At 43.0% G+C, this 11014-nt stretch overlaps 1 protein-coding gene across 1 annotated transcript in view; it reads right to left on the minus strand.

Annotated features, from left to right (window-relative positions):
* SYBU (syntabulin) overlaps positions 1–10807 on the minus strand; it is a 99240-nt gene extending 88433 nt beyond the window's left edge. Inside the window, exon 1 of the mRNA XM_023750914.1 lies at positions 10410–10807. The gene's annotated coding sequence lies outside the window, so the exon portion shown is untranslated. The remainder of the gene's footprint in view (positions 1–10409) is intronic.
* Positions 10808–11014: the final 207 nt, after the last annotated feature.

Consider the following 11014-nt stretch of genomic DNA (forward strand, 5'->3'; position numbering starts at 1 on the left):
TGGCAGGAGAATATGGCAGAGAGGGAGAGGGAGAGGCAGGGAGAACTGGAAAGCTAGGATAGCTTACTCTCCTGAAAACCTTACAACAAGGAAATGCCAAACCACTGTAAGAACACCCGAGTTATAGTTGGCTCCCTTATAGAAATGTAAATATAGCCCCCTCCCATCTATTTCCCCACACTGAGAAGCTGAAGATGGTGAAGGTCAACAGGGATAAAAATGGGAGAAGGCTGAGGAAAAAACAATGCTCATTACACAGCATTCTGGGTACTCGCTACATTTTTTTTCTATTTGGAAACAAGAATTGTTTTAGATAACATATGTGTTATCATGGTATTTACTTCATTTTAAAGAAAGGAACATGAAAGAAAAAAGAAAGACTATGCTCAGAAACAGTCTAATTCCAGCGACATTCATGAAATAAAATTCTGAATTTTGAAAGTTAACCTCACAGGTGAAATGTCCATCCACAGAAGAATGGCTGAGTAAGCGATGGCCTTCCAGAGAGTGGGACGCGGGCTGTCACTGCAATGGATGAGGGCACAGCCATGTACCGGCACCCAGTGACCGTGCAGGGACTGCCCGGAACACACACTCCAGGACAGGAGTCCCGTCAGTAATGTTCATCGCTCTACTCACCTCCTAGGGTGGTCCCTCCCCCACTGTAGGGGTTCAATAAATATTTACTTAACACATGAGCAGGTTAATATAGCACAACCTCACTTTGGCAAAAAGCAAAACAAAATAAATCCTATAGCCCTGGCCAGTGTTTCTCAGGGTTAGAGCGTTGGTCCCTACACAAAAGGGTCTTGGGTTCGATTCCAAGTCAAGGGCACATACCTGGGTTGCAGGTTCCATCCCCAGCCCTGGTCAGGGAGCGTTCAGGAGACAACGAATCAATGTGTCTCTCTCACATCAATGTTTCTCTCTCTCTCTCTCCCTCCCTCCCTCCCTCTTCCCCACCCCATCTCCTTCCTAATCTCTAAAAAATCAATTGAAAAGAATCTTTGGGAGAGGATTAACAACAGCAACAACAAAATAAAATAAATAAATAAATCTTAACAACAAAATAAAATAAATAAATAAATCTTATAAATGTGATGACCTCCACTCTGACATGTGTTTGCACATTTCTATTACTTTTAAATTAAATATATATATATATATATATATATATATATATATAGAGAGAGAGAGAGAGAGAGAGAGAGAGAGAGAGAGAGAGAGTAACAAGCATGAAAAAAATATATAGTCCTCTGAAACACCTCAGAATCAACAGAACTGTAGGTTAGGATCCGCAGGGTCTCAAGAATTCTGTCAGCATCTAAGAGGAATCCTATCTGCATGGCTGGGCCGCCCACACAAAAGCAGAGGGAAGGATGGCTGAGCCAGCCAGGGAAGAGGAACCCGGGAACATTCATCTGAGGGGGATGAGCTGGATGAGCCCATCTCATGAGCACTGGGGTCACTGGGACACTCGGTTTGGGTTTTCTCAAAAGAGAGAGCAAAGAGAGAGCGGTCAGTCTGAACTGACGGGCCCCCTTCTGGAGCCAGATCGTGGCACCTGGGCAGTGGAGCGCCTGGGCATGAGGATGGCTATCCCATCCTGTGAGCAGCAGCTGGGTAGGAGTCTCTGTTGGGAAGAGGAGGGGCTGGGATGTGTCTCCAAAGCAGGAGACAGCCAAGCTGAGCAGCAGAGGCGGTTTGGGGCAGTAACTGGTCCAGGAGCCAGCAAAGCCACTTAACAACACAGGCGCACCCTGCAGTCTTGCATTCCTGAAGTCACCAGCCTCCGCTGGGTCAGGGGGAGGGGACCAGCGCTTTCTCAGAATCAAAAGCACCTGTGGAGCAAGGTGGGGTGGTGGCTAGTGTCAGGTTGGAGTCCTGGGAAAGTGGGGATGTGGCTTTGTGCTCAATTCCTTCTTCACTTTAAACTGGGCTGTTGGCTTTCCCCATGGTTTTCAAGTGCCAGCTCTTTAGTGGAGCATTTGCTGATTTTCTTAGCAAGAGGTTTCTCTCCCAGTTGCCCACAGCCCTGGGGGCATGGTATTATTATGGAGATCATTATTATTATTATTTCGGTTTTTTTGGCTTCACAAGAACTTCTCAGGACAGGAATGTTTTCTTCATTTAATAAACCTATTAAATTGAGTACTGGGTAAGGTTCTAGTTGTTTTATTTCCCCAATAATTTAATAGATTTTATTAAATGAATGAAAATACACCACTTGTCCTATTCTCATAATGATGCCTTCTACCAAATTCCAACAAATACTTAAGTAACTGCTACATGTCGGCTACTTAATCAGTATTTGTTCCTGCCTTCATGGAGCTTATAGTCCATCAGCCTCCCGGGGAATCAGGTAATTGAATATGAAATTTTAAAACCAGGTCATGTGGTATGACAGAGGAAGCCTCAAACCCCTGTGCTGTATTCACATCTGGCCTTTCCGTCCTTCCTTATATGTCTTTTTTTGGTCTACCCCAGTCTCATTACAAAGTTATCACTTCTTTACTATTTTCAATATCTCTCTCTCTTTATTGTGCATTTCCCTTCAGCCTGAAAACATCATCAAAATACCTGTCATCTGATGAACACCTTATCTTCACTACACACGAAACACTTGTTTTTATTCTGTTTCCTCTTTCTCATCCCATTCGACTTTTTGAAAAAAGCTGTCTGTATTCCATTTGTCACCTCCCATTCACATCTCGGCCTGATGCAACGTGGATTCCATCCCCACAACCTCCTGGGACTGTTTCTGCCTAAGGTCACTGATGCCCTGGTGGTCTTCTCCCGGAGTACTCTTCAGTGCACACCTCCTAATCCTGCCATGACCTCTGAATCTAATGGCTACTTTCTTCTTAAAAGTCTCCCTTTGGGATTGGAGACACTGTCCCTCTTGGCTCCCCTCCTTCCTCTCTGAGTGCTCATTCTCAGGTGCCTTGGTTTCCTTATTCTGCCTACGCTTGCTTTATCTCAGAGTGCCAGCCTGGTCCTCTCATCTTCTTCCTCCATGCACTCTCCTCGGGTAATAGCGTCAACTTCCTTAACTTCAGCGACCAACATCTCTGACTTCTTTTCACTCCAGACCTCTACCTTTCACTCAAATGCAACAGAGCCTCATCTGAGCTCCCCAACCGGACTCAGTGTCCTTCTCCCAAGTCCTGCTGCTCCACTGGTGCTCATCTGGAAACTTGGACACAATCCTTTCTCCTTCCACCTGCCATTGGTGACGAAGACCCATATGCTCTAGCCCCTAATCCTCATACCTATCGTTTTATCAGTCTTCACTTAGACTGTCACAATGGCCTTCCAAGCAGGCCGCCCCTCCCATCCACTGCCCAACACATAATCAGAAAGATCTCTTAAATTATAAATCTGGTCATAACCCTTCTCTGCTGAAAACCCTTCATTGGGCCCGCAAGACCTTTGTGAATTGCACAGCGGCAGCCATGAGCCACATCCCACTATTTACGTCTGCTACTTTGCCTACAGAGTTGGTTAAAGAGCCGAGTTTTATTTATTTATTTATTTATTTATTTATTTTTTATTTTTATTGATTTTTTACAGGGAGGAGGGGAGAGGGATAGAGAGTTAGAAACATCGATGAGAGAGAAACATCGATCAGCTGCCTCCTGCACACCCCCTACTGGGGATATGCCCACAACCAAGGTACATGCCCTTGACCGGAATCGAACCTGGGACCCTTCAGTCTGCAGGCCGACGCTCTATCCACTGAGCCAAACCGGTTAGGGCAAAGAGCCGAGTTTTAAATTTCCGAATGTACCGTTAGAAGGTATTCCGACTACCATCCAGTTCCAGAGTCCCCCACGACTGTCATCCACCCAGGCAGCCTCACGCTTTACATTACTCTCTAGGTCCTGTGTGCATCCTTGACCTCATGGATCAAGTTCTGACCGGACCTGCCCGCCTTGCTCATCTCATTTCATGCTTTTAACTTAGGTCCACTGATGCCAAGGCTCGTGTTTATCCACTACACTAATAATGTCACTTCTCTGCATCCCTGGGCTTATGAAATGTGAGAGGCTAATGCGATCATAAGTGGAGCAACAAACTCAAATTACCAGGAAGGATTGTGTGTGGGTAAAAGGGGCAGGGAAACAAAACAGGTGAGTGCAGATAGTCATGTGGGAATCACATTCAAAGATTTGCTCTCCATGTATTTTGGTGCCAGGGTTAGGGCAGTAAAGTAATAGGTGTTTCCAATCCCTGTGTTTTGTTTTTTAATCCGTATGTTTTTAAAATATGTTTTTTATTGATTGCAGACAGAGGAAGGGAGAGGGAGAGATAGAAACATCAATGATGAGAGAGAATCACTGACCAGCTGCCTCCTGCATGGCCCCTTAGTGGGGATTGAGCCTGCAACCTGGCCATGTGCCCTAACTGGGATTCGAACCGTGACCTCCCGGTTCATGGGTCGCTGCTCAACCACGGAGCCACACCAGCCAAACAATCCCTGTACTTTTTTCATCTTTGTAGCCTTAGCACACTTCCTGATTCTTAATAGTATTAAATAAATGAGTATAGGATAATACATTTCTGTGGAAGTTTACAAAACTCTGAATATCTTACTCCTCCCAGGCCACAGTTTCTCTCTTTTGCTTTGTCTCTTTCAGTGTACCCTCTAACTATTCAGGGTACGCACAGGGTATACCCAGTATAGCACTTTCAGTGCACCCAAATCATCCTAATACCAATGAGAGAAAATACAAAAGAATAAAAGCCACGGCTCAAAATAGTAAATCCAGAAAGAAAGGATTCTATGGGAAAATAAAGAAAAATGTTATCTCCTCCCCTTTACTTTTCTACTATTTAAACACAAATTAAATCTATTACATAGAGATAAATAATATTATTTCTAAGACTAATGGCATGGGAGTTGTAAATAAACAACGAGAAGCTGTAATTTCTAAGGACTGTGCAGGCATTTCCCTTGTCCATATCCATTGGTTTAAGTGGCCTTGCTGGGCCCCACCTCCACCATCTTGATCCTCATTCATCTTGTGATGCCACCTTGGGCACACCCCTTGCACTTCTCATACAGAATCCCCAAACACACAGAGACCACAGAGCAGCGAGGCCGACTTAAAAGTCATCTGGAAAACCTGTAAAATACAAATTCCTGGGCCCTCCCATTCTGAGATCATAGGGTGGGGCCAAGGCACCCACATTTTAAACCCATTTTCCTGAGGGTTCTAAAGTAGACCAACACCATACTCTGAAATTGAGAAATGTTGTCATAAAAAATGAGTAATTTGGGACATAAAAGATGTTCACATTGGGTGCCATAATTCGCTTTCAGGCATGGTCCAATTCTGTCATGATTGCTTTCACAGTCCCTACTGCTAACTATTTTTTATTATTATTAAATGTCAAGAAAACTTTGCTCTTGTCCTCCTAATGGCAGTTACCACATCCTCACAGAAATAGTGCCTATGTAACCTATTTCATTAGGTACTTATTTCTGTGACTGAGGCAGCTAAGTACCTGAAATACATATTATGCAACTGTGCCTAAGTCCTATCCTCATTAAAATGATACTGAAGTCTTAGGGCCTTGGTTTTTTTTTTCTTCACAGCAGGTTGGCAGTCATTCAATTATGCTGTAATTCGGTACTGCAGCTCACTTTACTTTAAGCAGTTCATCTCAATTCTGTTCATTATGTTCAAAGGCTTGCTGTATCCAGATGCCAAGTTTCCTCCACTGGACAAAAGCATGGCAGACATATTTCTGCTTGGCAAGGCCTGGCAAAGTTTTGGAGGCGTTGTCATGCCGTGGCAGAGCACTAGTCAGGTTGTAATTTGCCTTAATTGTTCTTCCCACAAACAGCAACAATGATTACTTCTAGGTCACGGGCACTCGCAGAAGGATTTCTCCACAGCCCCTGTAAAAACCGAAACACTTTCTGCCAACATCTTACTCAGGATTAGATTGCAAAGAATTTTGGATTCTGACCATTTAGTGTATTGATGGGGTAGATAGTTTTGAATGGGTTAAGTCATAAATTTGCCTATGTATCTGTGTGTGCAGATTAGAAACGTGGAAATAACTCAGAGAAATCACTGGTCTCCCATAAAGCAGTGTTCTATATGCATAATTTGTTCCACCTGCCATGTTTACAAGGCACCCCAAGGAGAACTCGCTTAAAACCCAGCAATCCATCTGCCTCCCAGTTCTAAGGGGGCAATTATTGCCCCAACTAAGCGAAGAGGAATGCCCAGCATGCTGCTAACCATGTCAGGTGACTGATGTATGTGACTGACTTACTCACCCAGGCCATCAGCTTTTCTAATAGTGGCTGGAGTCCTGGTACAATGACAAACACAATTAACCAACGAGAGAGAGAGAGAGAGAGAGAGAGAGAGAGAGAGAGAGAGAGAGACCTAGAGACCTAGATGCAGTGGGCCATACGCGGGACACAAGTCATAAATATGGATTTCATCACTTCTCATGGGAATGTTAAAACAAGAAACATGGGCAGGGGTTTTGGGGGGGGGGGGAAGATAGGGGAAATTTATGCCAAAACATTGGTTAAAAACTGATTAAAAACAAAAGGTAAGACATGAAAGCAGGTGTTTTGTTACTCTGAACTGTATTTCCTTATGCTTGTATATTCTTTTTTAAAGAAAGTGTTAGTTAATATTTACTAAAAATATATGTTTTATTGCTGTGTACACAAAATAGGGCCTGGCCTCCAATATGTACAATATCAATTTAACTGTACCCAACTAAGGACTCCGTGACTAAGATGAATGCCAACTGTAAGGAGTAGACTTTTAATAGAATGATGTTCGAGTACATTGCAAAACACACACACACACACACACACACACACACACACACATCTTCAAAGAGATTCTGCTCATAAGAAGCTATTAAAAGAAGAGCTCTTTGGGGACACACCCCAAATGAATTGCAAAAGGTCACACACAACTCCTTCCTGAAATGAGATAGATACAACATACAAATTAGCATATAGAATATCAAGTCATTAAATGTTCCTTATCAAGGTTCCCATGGGAAGAAAGGGGGAAGGCAGTGGCATGTGGGAAGGAACAGAGAAAAGTGAAAATGGACAGGTCACTTTGAAAATAGTTTCCCGTTTTTCAATTTCACTGATCTGTAAAATGAGAAGAAAAATTTGAGGGTGGGGGTGGAGAGCAAATCCATTATCATGATTTTTTTCTTATAACACAGAGCCAGACTCTCAAAATAAAGGATAATCCTTTATATTAAAAAAAGCAAACTTTGTGTAAACTCCCTATTATCCTCCTTTTAATAACTAAATATCTTAGAATATATGATGCTCTTAGCAATGAATGAAATGCCTTTGACACAGGTTTGGGGAAAGAGCCTCTAGTTTGCAGTCCTTAAAAGATAATTTTCAAATTAAATTGCATGTCCCCCTAATTCTGCATGTCCCCTTTCCCATTAGTGAATGTGATGATTTATGAAGGAGACAGGCTAATGCAGAAGGACCACTGTAAGCTTACGAAGCTATGGTGGTAACAGACACCTCTAAAAAATTACAGTTTCATTCTAGCAGAGGATGGCTTTTGCAATGTTTGCAGGTACCCTGGTCTCTGACTTAACTGCCATGATTAAGCAACCAACACCTATTCTAGCCTTAGTGCTAAAGTGGCTGGATTAAAACCAGCTACTCCCATCTGCTGGTTGGACTGTTTTACATTTTCTCCCGCGCTGCCTGCAGCTTTAATGCTCCCCACAGTACCAACCCATTTATTTCCCATCCACTGACTGACCTCCTAGACTTGAGCATCATTAACACGCCCCCCAAGGCCTTGCTCCTGTCCATTTTAGTCAGCGCAGCACTCAGAGTCCACATGGGGTTTGTCAGGGCTCTGCGGGAAAGGCAGGCAAAGAAGGAAAAAGCACCAGCCCAAACCTTGGGGAGTCACCAACACAGGAGGATGAGGCCCAGGACGAAGGGGATCCCATCAGGAGACAGGATGCGAGGCTGAAGATGGAAAGGCAGGTTTACAGACACCCATCATTAGCTGCTTCCACCACTCAATTCTCAGCTAGTTAGTGGCAGAAGGATCAATATCTACTTTCGATTTTCATGTACAGCATTATGGCCTTAGTGGGAGACGGGTCCCCTGGGAAGGAGGGGTGATCCAAGGAATGGGTCTTGGAGAGAGTGATTCATGACACAAAGTAATAATTTTAGTGGTTTGTCAAATGTATTTTTTCTAAAATATATTTGGAGTTTTTCTTTGGTTTGACCAAGTTTTCTTTTTTATTTTTTTTCTGATAACACTACTCACCCTGAAGTCAGTTAGAGAAAACGATTATGTGGAGAGAATATCGGTAATAAATGTGGAACTGAGTTACGTAAACAAAGCCATGTCAGTTTGAAATGATATCCCCTGGTGATTACTGAGCTCCAAATGGAGCGAAAGCAAACAGCATTACATTCTGCAAATACGATTCCAGTTTCTAAGGATCTTAACTGCTCCAGCTGGTCAGTTTTCCTCCTTATCAAGCAAACCCATCAGTGGATTTCCATTTTAATCTAAACTCATATCATTCCAATAGCAATAAATATTAAAATATAACATTTTGATAGAATTTCCTTTCAGAACCAAGCAGATAATCTAAAGCTTTACAAAGGAAAAAAATAGGCAGCACAGTATTTCTAATATACAAGTTATGGATGGAATTCTTTTGTGAAAGTATAGAATAAATCCAAAGTTGCATTTTAAAATCCCTGAAAAATGTAGTTTACCAATACTAAATATAATGAAATATTATAACCTGCTAAATTAGGGCATTAATCACAGTATCTTGATTCACATATTCCTTCTAATAATAGCTTAATCTTCAAATTACATTTTCCCTAAAAGTTCTAAAAATTATCCACTATGAAGCATTTTTCATTAATCATGAGATAGTCACTCATATAATTTTTACCCAAATTCCTAATACTTCTGAGATAATTCAAATCCTTTGAAGTCATGTGCTTCAATAAGTATAATAGGCTCTATCAAGTGACTATGGTGGGGTGGCACCTTCCAGAGCTATGAAGAGATTTGTACTTTTACCAAATATGCTCAGAACTTTAAGGAAACTTCCTTAATCATGTGCCAAAACTGACATTCCTAGATCTTCATATTAAGAACCATCATTTGTTAAGCACCTCTATAAGCCAGGCACTGAGCTAGGAGTACACTTAGGTATGTGGTTTCATTCAACCTCACAGCAACTCGACAAGGTAGATATTACCATCCCATTTTATGGATGTAACAACTAAGGTTTAAAGAGCTTAAGCAACTTGCCCAAGGGCACGCCGCTTGTAAATGGTGAAAAAGCCAGAGATCCCCCACACAGGCCTGGAAGATTATAAAACCTGTCCTCTTCCCCTCTGTCAAAACTCCAAGGCCAGTCCTGGGATATGAACCTCCTGGATCCAGAGGTTTACGAGTTGCTTTATCTTTGAGGATTCCACAAATAGCAGCCCACAGGCTTATAAAGGTTGTTAGTTTAAAATGCAAGCGAATATGTTTTCCATATTTAACAAAGGAACACATTTTTATTTTATTTTTATTTTTAGTCTCACCCAAGGATATCCCCCCCCCCCTGCCCCCAATTGATTTCAGAGAGAGTAGAAGGGAGAAAGGTAGGGGGAGAGGGAGTAGGGTGGGGAAGAGAGAGAGAAACATCGATTGGATGCCTCAACCAGGGCCAGGGATCCAACCTGCAACCCAGGTATGTGTCATGACCCAGATGGGACCCGAGACCTTGTGCATGGGATGGATGAGTCTCCCATGCACTGAGCCACATCGGCTAGGCAACAAAGGAATACACTTTTAAACAGTCATAGAAACAAGAAGTTAGAATTTGCATTGTAAATTATCAACTAAAATAACATATAAAAACAGGTATGAAATTCCATTGGGTTGAACCTCATGGAACTGCTGTATTTGTGGGTCAAACAGCAAAAAAGGTGCAACCATAGACAATTCATCCTAATAACAGAAATCTAGTTCTAGGCGCTCAGGGCCCAGTCCTGGCCCATTCGCCATGTACCTGCAATACACACATTTCATACTCCTGGCCCATTCGCCATGTGCCTGCAATGCACACATTTCATACTCCTGGCCCATTCACCATGTACCTGCAATGCACACATTTCATACTCCTGGTCCATTTGCCACGTACCTGCAATGCACACATTTCATACTCCTGGTCCATTCGCCATGTACCTGCAATGCACACATTTCATACTCCTGGTCCATTTGCCATGTACCAGCAATGCACACACTTCATACTCCTGGTCCATTCGCCATGTACCTGCAATGCACACACTTCATACTCCTGGCCCATTCGCCATGTACCTGCAATGCACACACTTCATACTGTACCTGAACAGAAGCTGTTGCTGCTAATGGTCCTCCCTGAGCCCCCGGAGCTGCTGTGGTTGAACTCTCTGCTCTCTTCCTCAGAGAAGGGAGACTCCGAGGCTGGGGACACTTTGTGCTGCTGCTGGGGCAGATGGGGCCGAAGAATCAGACGGGGAATTCGGCTTCGGGAAAGCTCCTTCTCATGATGCACTCTCTGCTCCTTCTCAGAATCAGACAGAAAAAGAAAAAAGGAAACTTGTTTTCCCGTCTGAACTCTAGTCTCTTCCTTCTGGGCTCAGTTTCTAAGAAATCACATCTGTGAATACTGAATCTTCACCGAGTAGCCCTTATCTCTGTTGCTGAAATGAATTCCAAAGCTCTTCCACTGAGCTAGCCCTTCTAATCTACTGAAAAGCACACACTCCAGCGAGGATGTGCACACACTACAGCGAGGATGTGCACACACACACACACACACACACACCATGTACTCATCCATCAATGGCTGGTATATATCTGACTCACCTTCCCACTGGCTTTTTCTGCCCCATTCAAGCTTGTGACTGTCTCAAAGGCTTTTTATTACTCTCAGCACACGACTTGATTTCCTCTAGACTTCCATTTTG

The sequence above is a fragment of the Myotis lucifugus genome, unplaced genomic scaffold (assembly GCF_000147115.1).
Source record: "Myotis lucifugus unplaced genomic scaffold, Myoluc2.0 scaffold_17, whole genome shotgun sequence".
NCBI lineage: Eukaryota > Metazoa > Chordata > Mammalia > Chiroptera > Vespertilionidae > Myotis > Myotis lucifugus.